Source organism: Tupaia chinensis, unplaced genomic scaffold (assembly GCF_000334495.1).
Source record: "Tupaia chinensis unplaced genomic scaffold, TupChi_1.0 Scaffold000126_2, whole genome shotgun sequence".
Taxonomy (NCBI): Eukaryota; Metazoa; Chordata; class Mammalia; order Scandentia; family Tupaiidae; genus Tupaia; species Tupaia belangeri.
In genome coordinates this window covers 2,852,060-2,863,832 of record NW_006159594.1, presented here as the reverse complement: position 1 = coordinate 2,863,832, position 11,773 = coordinate 2,852,060, and the positions used below count along the sequence as shown (strand labels likewise).

The following is an 11,773-nucleotide window of genomic DNA, read 5'->3' as shown; positions in this document are numbered from 1 at the left end:
GGGGAATTCCTGTCACCCTCTTCTTCAGCTACCCTTCCTCTCTCCCATTCATGATCATATTTCAGGGAGACCCTAATAATCTGTGCTGTAAATAGCAATAAAGGAAGCAGGGAGCTGTTGCCAGTTTTGGATCTAGGGGAGGGAGAGTGTGAATAGTGGCCCGCCGGTTTGTTTAGGAGAATGTCTGGCTTCCTCAATCTCTTCTACAGAGATGGTGTGCTCGCATGCCGCATTCTGTTCTTCTCAGTAGTCCTCCCACTGCAATGGTCTTTGTGTGCCCTTGGCTCAGATTCTACTTCATGTTCTGTACTGTGTAATGCTGCTTGTGTTTGGGTGGCCAGGGTCATGGCCCCGCTGCTCAATATAGCTCAGGCGATCATTGCAACTGTCCAAATAGGCTTGGTGGTGTTTCAGTGTATTCTCAGGGAGGTGAAGACATGAAGACTTTCAGGCCATTGGTCCTTGGATCCCAAGAAGACTTGGTTAGAACTTCCTTTTCTTGGGAACCAGCAGTTAGCATAATGGCTATGTCACTGGACTCCCACGTAGTTGACCGTGGTTCGCGCCCCGGACCCGGTGGCTTAAACTCACGCCAGGCGTGTGTGCGTGTGTGCCCAAGATCCCGAGAGTAGAATGGAGGATGAGGGAATGTGGCATGACCATCCCCCTTGGGGGGTGATTTCTCGCTTTCTGTCTGTCTCTATGTCTCTCTCTGTCTGTCTGGCAAGCACAGGCACCGTATAGCAAAAACCTCTCAAAAAAAAAAGAACTTCCTTTTCTTCACAGCACACAATTTCATCTCCCACTTTAAATTCTATCTTTTCTTCATCTAAACTGAAACCTCAATCCATTCCAATTCCAATGACTGAAACTCATCTTTATGGTGTTTCAGTGAGGTTAAGGAGTCCTTCCAAATAACATGTCCATTACAGATTAACTTGACTTTATTTCACTTTTCTAACTGTTCCTTGTGGACTCTACAGCCAGCCATAGGAACGTTTTTTCTTCCCTTCTGTTACAGAGAAGTTAGCTAGTATAGAAGGCTCACCTACTGGGTGTTCTTCCATAGAACAAGGCAATCTGCTGCTCAGTTTCTCTTGCAAATCTTCAATAAGATGGTAAATGACTTTACGAAGTTTAATTTTTACTCCTTTTTTTGCAGCTGACTGCTGGATAACATTGCCTGCATTCACATTAAAGCCGTGTATAACACCATCAAATGTTTCAGCAAGGTTAACGTCATTTTCACTAACATCAGTCACTCCAAGATGTACTAATTCTAGTGCACACTCATGTAAAGCATCATAGGTATCCACAACATTCAAAATAGCTCAACAGAATCATCAGTATCACCTTTAGTAATTATAGGAAGTACATTTGAATCTCTTTTGATTTTCTCTTTTGGCTTTAAGAGTCTTTGTTCTTTTCTTTCTATGTACTTTATAAATGACCTTTCTTTCCAGTGCAAAGTGCCATGCTTCTCACAGGATTTCCGATGTGTTTCTTGGTGTTCCCTTCACTTTTCTTCCATTATTTTCAGGTCGTCTTTATTTTTCTTGCGTTCTTGGTCATACTTTCTCCAATCAACAACTTTGCGTGCCCTTGGCTCAGATTCTACTTCAAGAAGTTCATCTCCCACACAAGGAAAGTCTCTCCAGCTTATAATTCCCACTGGTACACTAAGATAGACTTCATTCATTATTTTTCCATTTTCATCCAACAATAAGCATATTTTTGCCCAACTCTTTCCAGCAACCAAGATTAGCCTTTCTTAAAGCCCCTCTTTGAATGATAGCTGTAGAAACAGGACCTCTTCCTTTGTCTGTCAAAGACTCTATAACTGTTCCTTCCAGTGCACCAGTGGGATCTGCTTTCCATCCTAACATTTCCACAAGAGCAATTGTTGCTTCTGCCAAAGCCATCATATTATTGTCCGTGATTGCAGAGACATGTACTGCTTGAACATCACCTCCATAATCTTCACACACCATGTCATAAAACAGCAGCTCTTTTTTCACTTTGTCAGGATCAGCTCAGCTCTGTCACATTTGTTTATGGCAAGGACAATAGGAACTTGAACATTTTTGGCATGTTGGATAGATTCTACAGTTGTTTCATGACCCCATCATCTGCAGCTACAACCAATACAACAGTGTCAGTGACCTGAGCACCTCAGGCTCTCATTGCTGAGAAGGCAGCATGTCCTGGAGTATCAAGAAAGGTTATCTTTTCTCCAGAAGGCAGAGAGATAAGAAAGGCACTAATGTGCTGAATGATGCCTCCAGCTTCCATTGCTGCCACTTGAGTTTTTTGAAGTTTGCCAAGTAACTTCATTTTCCTATGATCAACATGGTGCATTATAACAATGACTGGGAACGTAGGGGTTAATAAAGCTGGATCTGCCTGGTGCCTTCTTATAGCATCTTTGTTCTCTCTGCCTTCATCCTATTTCAATTTACTTCATTTTATCTTCATCCCTGCCTTCTTTACCACTTCTTTGCTCCAGACTTTATCTAAATAGGAGTCTGCCTCTTGGGAATCTATGTCAATGGCAGTGTTCAATAGAGCTTCGTAGACATAATCTGCATCTTTTTCCATTGCTCTGACCAGCTCCTCAACAGATAGTACAATCTGAACTTCTACATCCTTTTTAGATTTTGTTGAAGGTAAGTGAGATTTCCATGGTCTTTTTCCTTCTTTGTTTCTAGAAGCCTATATTGAAATACAGCAGTCCCAGCAAGCACACCTCTCTGCCAGAGGTGGGCATAGGTGAGCTGTCCACACTGGGTAATCAGATGAAAACCCATGCCCCCACAGTGCTAACTTTCTTCTTTGACCCAGAACGCTGCACTCTGTGCAGTTGCCTACAAAGAGTATGAAACCGTAGCAAGTTCTTAAACTTCAGCAGCTTTTGGTTCATGTTTCTCCCCTGGTTAATGGCAGTCAGGTACTGTTTTTCTGATTCCTTTTGGTGGTGTTTCACCACTAGGAATATCTTGTCAAGGAACTGAGTTCCAACATAAAACCTCGGGCTTTGGATTTTAAATCTACTCTTATTTTATGCTTTATATTTGTCTAAACTGTTCTATGGAGGTTTTGTTTGTTGCTTTTGAAAACTTCTTTTAGAGCAGTTTTAGGTTCACAGCAAAATTGAGCGAAGGCTACAAAGAGTTTCCCTATACTCCCTGCCTACACGTGCCTAGCCGCCCACACTCAAAATTCCACACAGATTGGTATATCTGTTGTAATTCATGAGCCCACAGTGACACAGCGTTGCCACCCAGAGTTCATAGTTTACATTAGGGTTCACTCTTGGTGTTCACTGTTTAGGCTGGACAAGCTATAAGGACATGTATCCACCATTCTATAATAGTACCATACACAGTGGTTTCACTACCCTAAAAAAATTCTCTGTGCTCCTCCTATTAATCCCTCCATTCCCTCCTTACCTCTAGCAACCACTGATCCTTTCACTGTCTTTATAGTTTTGCCTTTTCCAAAACGTCATGTAGTTGGAATCATACCATATGTGGTACTTCCAGACTGTTTTTTTTTTTCACTTAATACAATGCACTTGAGTTTCCTCCATGTATTTTCATAGCTTGATAGCTCATTTCTTTTTCTTTCCTTTTTACCTCCCCTAATTTCTTGCCTTTTCTTGGATGGATTGCTTTTTTCCTTTTCCTTTTCTCTCTCCTCCTAATTGGACATTATTCTTTTAGTAGTTACAATAAAAAGACAGCATGTTTCCTAACCAGAAACTAAATTTAATCAACAGGTTTTCCCTCCTCTCTGAAAATACAAGAAACTCTGGAGTTTTTACCTCATCGACTCTCCCAACATTTTGCATTGTAATTCTTTCTCCACCCTTTTATTAGTACCGCTAGAAATTGTGTTTTCCTGGTCCGGTCCAACAAACTGAATTTCAGTGTTGGAAGTCGCATGGCACAAGTTTAGAGCTCTACGTCAGCCTGGAAACATGCTGGGGTGTGCTACTGCCCAAGATCCTACTGATCTGCAGAGCTGAGGACAGGGGATCATTGTGCAGACCTCACAGAGGTCTTGCGTTCCCTCTCCCTCACGCACATACACATGCTCTCTATCATGAACAAAATAAAGATAACAAAGAAAGAAATTTTGTTTATTGTCTCTATAAACAGTGTTTATTATCCTCTAATAGTTTCTAGTTACTGGACTAGTTTTCTTTTTTCTGTATTTTACTCTGGTAATTTATTCTAATCTTTCTTTTAGTTAATAATTGTCTGTCTATTGTCTTCAATCTGTAAGTAAATGAATTCATTTAGTTTTCCATTTTATTGTTTCATTTTCCATTTTTAGAGTTCTGCTTAGTTTTCTATTGAATCTGTTATAACTCTTTGTATTTACTCATTTCCTCCAGTTATTTTCAAGTCTGGATGATAATACACACGAGATAATTCCAAAATTTTAAGCACTTGCTGATCTGTTCTGCTAATAGTGATTTCTGCTGGCCCTCATTCATCATGTCATTTTTTCTTGTGTTCTTTAGTAGCTTGATTATATGCTGTTAGTTACTCTTTAAAAGATTTTGTGTGGAGACCAGCAGTTGACATAATGGTTACATTGCTGGACTCCCACATAGTCAACCGTAGTTCAAGTCCCAGGCCCAGAGGCTTAAACCTCACGCCTGGCACATTTTGTGTGCGTCCCCAAGACCCTGAGAGGAGAATGGAAGAGAAGGGATTGCAGCATAGCCATCTCCTCTGGGGGTGTTTTCTCACTTTCTGTCTCTCTGTCTCTGTCTCAACAGCAAGCGCATGCACCATACAGCAAAAACCTCTCTGGAAAAAAAAAAAAAAGAAGAAAGAAAAGAAAAGGTTTCTGTTTTGTTTTGTTTTGTTTTGAGAAGTTTTTTTCTATAGGGCACATGCACTCGCCAGACAGAGAGGGACAGAGAGACAGAAAGCAAGAAATCACCCCCCGGGGGTGATGGCCACGCCGCAATCCCTTCTCCTCCATTCTCCTCTCGGGATCTTGGGCATGCACGCACACGCGCCCGGCGTGAGTTCTAAGCCACCGGGTCCAGGACACGAACCGCGGTCGACTACGTGGGAGTCCAGCGACACAGCCATTACACTAACTGCTGGTTCCCTACTTTACCTTTATTCTAAGAGGCAGCTCACAGAACCCCAGATTAAGGTGGACAGGTTTTCTTACCTGAATTTCCATAATGAATAGGCCTAGAGTCTTGACTTTTAGCCCTCTTACCCAAGAAATCACCAAAAGTTAATGTCAAATTGCTTACATTACAAATACCTTCGTGGCAAATCAACTTGGGTTGTATTGAGCTCTTCTTACCTTTCTAGATTTCAGAATTTAATTCAAAATCTAACAGTTCTCCACTATCTTGTCAGTTCATCAGTGGTTTGAAAGTGTTCGGAGTTTTACTATTTTTCTTGAATATTTTCAGTTAGTTTTATTCAGAAAGTTGGTACAAATAACCTGGCTCACTGTAACTGAAGATAGAAATTAAAGTATTACTTTCTAGTTTATTCAACCAGCTTAATTCGATTTCTATCGTGAGGGACATTATAATAACTATACGACCCTGGTCACTGCCCTAGCATCTTGACAATTATTCTTTACTTCACAAAAAATTTTAGTGTGGCACCTGTCATGAACACAGGTAAGAAGATGGTTTAATCTCAGAAGCAATCTCCAAATTTTCATAGGTTGGTTTTCTTCGGAGGAGGTTTCCATTATGAAGTTAATCACCTGTGTAAGCTCTTTCCAGACATCAAGATCCTATGTTCTTCCTGAATTAAAAAAAAATAAATCTTACCTAAACCAGAGAACATCTTATACCACTTAGAAGAATCTATGGGTAGTGAAGGGGAAAATCCATTTCAGGTCACCAACATTTTATGGTCAGACCAACAAGCAATGGAAAAATTATAGAGAAAGTCCCAAGAAAATTGCTGGGAGAAGTGTTCTGAACCAGAAGACATAGTACCAGGGTTAGAGCAAAACAGAAGACAGGACACCACCCCTAACCCATCCCTTGTACTTCAGTAGAGATTTAGGCTCTTGTTTCTTCTCATAAATTGTTAGCAGCAAATGGTAACCCTGATGTTAACCACAGTATAAAGATCAGATCTCAGGAATAAGACGCTTGGTGATTCAATGACATTACATCGCAGGAATGACTGTGGTAACAACCAAAGGAAGCTGCATGGTCTGGGAACCCAAATACCTTCTTTTTTCCTTACAAGTCTCCCAGCAGCAAGAAGAGACACTTTAATAACTACAGACCGGGAACCAGCAGTTAGCGTAATGGCTATGTCGCTGGACTCCCACGTAGTCGACCGCGGTTCGCGTCCCGGACCCAGTGGCTTAAAACTCACGCCAGGCGCGTGTGCGTACGTGCCCAAGATCCCAAGAGGAGAATGGAGGAGAAGGGATTGCGGCGTGACCATCCCCCCTGGGGGGTGATTTCTCGCTTTCTATCTCTATGTCTCTCTCTGTCTGTCTGGCGAGCGCATGCGCCCTATAGCGAAAATCTCTCCAAAAAAAAAAAAAAAATCTACAGACCAATGTTTTTAATGTTTCCATTATGTGATCAATAATTCTACTACTGGTTGTGTATCCTAATAACAGAACCTAGAACCCAAAATACATACACACAATGAACTGGGACATAGAGATACTCTTCTCAGAGTTCATAAAGTTGTCAAAAATTAGAATCAGCTAAATAACGCATGACACTGAGCAGTTTCAGTACCACAGCAGTAACACAACATTCACTATGTGAATGCCACATGGAAAGGTCTCAGCTTTGTGTTCTGAACACTCTCCGCATGTTTGCACACATATCCATAATTCAGGCTGGCCGAGGCTGGGAGTGCATTACAGAGAGAAGTACCTGTTAAAGAAGCCTGTCTCTCTCACTTCTTCTCTCCCCTTCCCCCAGATCTCAGAAGAAATAAGTAAAGAAATAAAGAAATAAACTTTTACAAATAACAAAGTGGGAAGAATTAACTATGGTATATCCATGTTTTTTAGGAATTCTATAGAAAATCAGGCTATAAAATTAACTGGCTATTTGCCTCCTCTCATTACTAAAAAGAAAGTCATGAGAACATAACACTGCAGCCTATTGAATAGGCACTAATGCAATAGAATGAAATTCTCAGAATGAGTGTGTGTGTGGAGAAACTTCTATACAGATTTCAAATGTACAGTTGGCTATATAAATTGGCACAGACTTTTTGAGTAACAATTGCTAATGTGTACAATAAGTTAAAAGTGCAAATCTGCTTTGAACTGGCAAACCTACTTAATGTCCTTATCTGAAAAACAGAACAAGTGTATAAGAGTTTGTTGGTTGTAGTATTTTATATATATATATCAGCAAAATAATTTAAAAAATCAGCAATCTTGTTTTAAAAAAAGAAAAATCATTAAATAAATCATGTTAAGTTTATGTATCACATGCAAATGACAAAGTAGGGACAGTCATTTTGAAGAATGATATAGATTGTTTCCTGATAGTTATATATGATTAAGTGACAAGAGCAGATTACAAAATCTTCAGTGTGACATAATCCCAGTTTTATTTCTCTATCCCCACTGCACTGGGGAGAGATGGAAGCCCAGGCAGAGTGGACATGTTTTATCTGTTCAGCGTGGGCAGGGACACGAAAGGCTGAGAAGCTTAGGGGGCTTCCTCACCCTGATCCCTGGTGGCCCCCCAACCTCCCTGGGTCTCTGTTCTCTTCCAACTCTGTGTGACACTTAGAGGATCACTTAGAGGGCCCTAGACCCAGCTCCTACCTGTCCAGGTGGCCTTGACTTGAGTGAAATCCTTCTTCTCCTTCTCTACCTGGTGCTCCCTGAGCCCATATTCATTCTAGCAAGAGTTTTCTGATGAACTAGCATGGACTCCTGTTTAAGCAAGACTTCATCTCTTTGATGCCTTGCCTGAGAGGGGCTTTGAAGAGTCAGCTTCTGCTGAATCCAGAGTAGGAGCATGGAAGATGAGCTGGCCAGACCTTTGGCCAGACCTTTCTTCAGCCTCAACTCACACCTTGGCAGGTGAGGCCCTCACATCCAGCCCAACATCCTCCATGAGCTCCGAGTTCGCTAGACAAGTCACTCACTCAGTAGATCCCATCCCTTTCCACCAGTCTCTTGGTCACCAATAGCAATAAGGTCTCTGGTCCAAAACCATGCTGCCCAGCTGGGCTATAGCTATGTGTCAAGTAAGAAAGGGATTCTCTGAAACAGGATTAAATCACTCTGGGTGCATGTACGTGTGTGCCCAAGATCCTGAGAGGAGAATGAAGGAGAAGGAATTATGGCATGGTCATTCCTCTAAGCAGTGATTTCTTACTTTCCTCCTCTCTGTTTTTCTCTGTCTCTCTAGTGAGTGCACACTCCCTATAGCAAAAATCCTTTTAAAAAATATATTAGAAAGCACTACTATTGCCATGAATCAGCAAACAAAAAGATATTGAATACCCACAGAGTGCTGGGTACTGGAAGTTCCAAAGTGATCACGGTGGGAATCTCCCTTAGTGATATTACAGTCTTAAGGACTTTCATCAGGATATCCCTTAGTCTCATTCCTTGGTCCAGTTTGATCAGATTGGCCTGAACTTTCTGAGAACTCCACACAAGTCAAAAGTCAAAATCAACTTGTTTGGGGACTAGAGCAATCACTTATCTTAGAATTTACACTTTTCATATACATTATCCCATCTGAGCATGAGCTACATACAAGGTATTAAAATGGATGCAAGACTTTCTAGGTTTTCAGTTCTGTAGTCGATGGTACCCGACCCCTTGGTGGGGGAGCAATGGAGGGAAGAAAAACGCAGCCAGGGAAGCCATTTCTTTATGGTTTACATCAAAGGCACTTTGTAGGATATAAAATTTAGTATAAACTCTGACATGGAATAGATGCCACATTTCTTTATTTTCTTTAAATGTCTTCATATTCAGGGGACTTCATATGGTACCAGGAAAAATGGAAAATAGCCTCTAATCTGCAGGCAAACCTAGTTACTGTTAAAGCCATAGTTTCCAAGTCCTCATTGACCCTTCATATTTGGGCAACTCTGAGCTTAGAGGCCACATATGTGGTCATCTTTGTCAATACTGGGTCACCTGTTCCTGGGTTAGTCTAGCCAGGCATGACCAGAAGCCATCCCCTTTAAGGCTTTCACATCAATCTGGGGTGCTGCTGTGTAGTCCAGTCACAGTGGATTACTGTCCTCTGACCAAAATGCAGACACCACTAACACCAAACCCACGTTCACATGGGGGAACTATCTTCCTCTGGTTACCTATTACCCTCAAAGTATGCTTCCTCACATCTTGTCACCCACAGAAACCTCTGAAGCAGAGAATCTTAAAGATAATGAGGGGAGAACATTTGACTTTACACCTCTGCTTGAATGCTGAAAATAGTCCTGAGTAAAAGATGCACCAAGATCATGTTTGGAAAGGGAAAGCAAAGGGATCAAAACAAATGAAAACATACAATGACTGTACATGAATGCACAAAAATATCTATGTATACATGTACACATATAATCACTTATAGAAATATGTATATATATATATATATAAGCAGGCATAATTTGAAATATGTATACATGTGTACATACGCATGTGAAGATATAGATTTAATTACAAAGCAAATAGACATGTAGACAGAGGTACGTACATGCTTTCAAAAGCTACCTTGACACATACATAATTGATTTGAGGAAAGAATTTTAGTTAAGAACATTTAAAATCCTCTATTGTGGGGACCAGCAGATGGGGTAATGGTTATATATTAGATTCCCACATAGCCAACTGTGCTTAGAGTCCCTGGAGGCTTGGAACAAGGCAGGCTTGAAACAAGGTAGGTGCATGTAAGTGTGAGCCCAAGATATCGAGAGGAGAATGGAGAAGGGATTACAGCATGACCATTCCCTCGGGGGGGAGGGGATTTCTTACTTTATGTCCCTCTATCTCTCTACAAGCACAGGCCCCTTATAACAAAAATTTCTCAAAAAAAAATTAAATTAAATCTTCTATTAAAGTCGATATCCTCTTTGATAGATAAGGAGAATGAGGCCCAGCAATTGACAATGGAGCCACATAACTGAGGAGGCACACAGGGCTCCTCACCCCCAGATAAGGTCTCTTCTAGTTGAGAAGTAAAGGCTCAAAGGTGCAAATGGCCTGAAAGTAGTCATGTCTACACCTATGGGAGAGCTTCCCAGTCCCTCTAAGATGTTTTCCAGCATCCTTATCAACAACTCTCTACAGAGAAAGCACCTGAGCTCAGTGGAGCAGCCATTCAAAAGAACACTAATTGTGAAAACACCTTCCTTTGCTGAAATATGCCCACTGTGACCTCCATCATTTCTAAGAGTGGTAGAAAAGAGAGTTTGCAGCTTGGCAGGCATGTATCGTGTGTGTGTGTGTGTGTGTGTGTGTGTGTGTGCACACTTTCTGTAACCATATGACCATCACTATATTACTTAGTACCTCTAAGCCTGTTTCATTTAAAAATGTGATAAATGATAACTCTGATGCAGACAACACATGTAAGTCCCATACCCGAGGTTTGCAGCAGAGTAAGGTATGGATTAGTATTTATGCCTTTTGCCTTCTCTCGTCCCCCCCTTCACTGCAGACAGGTTTAAAACAGCTCATCCTGCTACCAGATGACAGCCTCAGATCACTGTGGGCAGCTGTGATGTGCCCTGCCCTGGCTCATCTTTTCCCAGCATGAGTCATCTGGGAGTGAACACTACAGTGGAGACCCTCTCCTCTGGGACACTCAGCAGAGCCCTAGGTGGACACCGTTTGGGGACAAGGTTTCCCTCCCATACTTACCTGTAATAACCTTTCTGAGGACAAGAAAAAAGCCTGATTTCCCTGTCATTGTGAAGACTGAGTTGAGATTTCTAGAGAAGTAACTAAACCAAAGGAGGCAGGCTGATGTTAATCCCAATGATTCCAGTCCCTGTTATTTTCTCAAGAGTGAGGAAAATAGTCCTGAGGGAAAAAAATGTACCAATGTCATGTTTGGAAAGGGAAACATTTTGGAGTGGTGTGTAGGTATTCAGGATTCTCATAGCCACACAAAGTCTTAGCATGTGATGCCAAGAAGGCCTATGATGTGGCCTTCCATGTGACCTTGGGTTACCAACAAGACTTTACCTACACTTGGCAATTTTTATCTATCCAGGAATTTCATCCACCAGGGCCACTTCTCTTCCCCCAAAGCATTTGTTTCCATAGAGCCTGAAGGTTACACCTTAGCCATTGGAGTGATGAGCTCTTTCTCTGACCATCTTGTTCAGGGGCTCATACTTTGTACCTTCTTACCATGTCTGCTCGAGATGTGGCAAAGAGACTAATATAACCCAACAACAGAGGGGCTCATACTTTGTACCTTCTTACCATGTCTGCTCGAGATGTGGCAAAGAGACTAATATAACCCAACAACAGATATTTAGTCTCCAAGGTTTAGAAACCTGAGACAAAGGAACTTTAACATTTTCTAGAGTGGGAACAGCAAATGGTGTGGTGATTAAGGCACTGAACCCCCACATGGCTGACTGCATTTCTAGTCCCAGACTTTGAGCCTTTCTCTCTCTCTCTCCTCTCTCTCTCTCCCCCTTTCTCTGTCTCTCTCCACTGCATACACGTGGCAAATTTAATAATAATAATAATTGGGACCAGCAGATGGCATAATGATTATGTCACTGGACTCCCACGTAGTCAACCA

General features: G+C 41.6%; 1 pseudogene; it reads right to left on the bottom strand.

The window, feature by feature from the left end:
- Positions 1-297: 297 nt before the first annotated feature.
- Positions 298-2,955, bottom strand: LOC102492366 (translation initiation factor IF-2, mitochondrial pseudogene; annotated as a pseudogene).
- Positions 2,956-11,773: the final 8,818 nt, after the last annotated feature.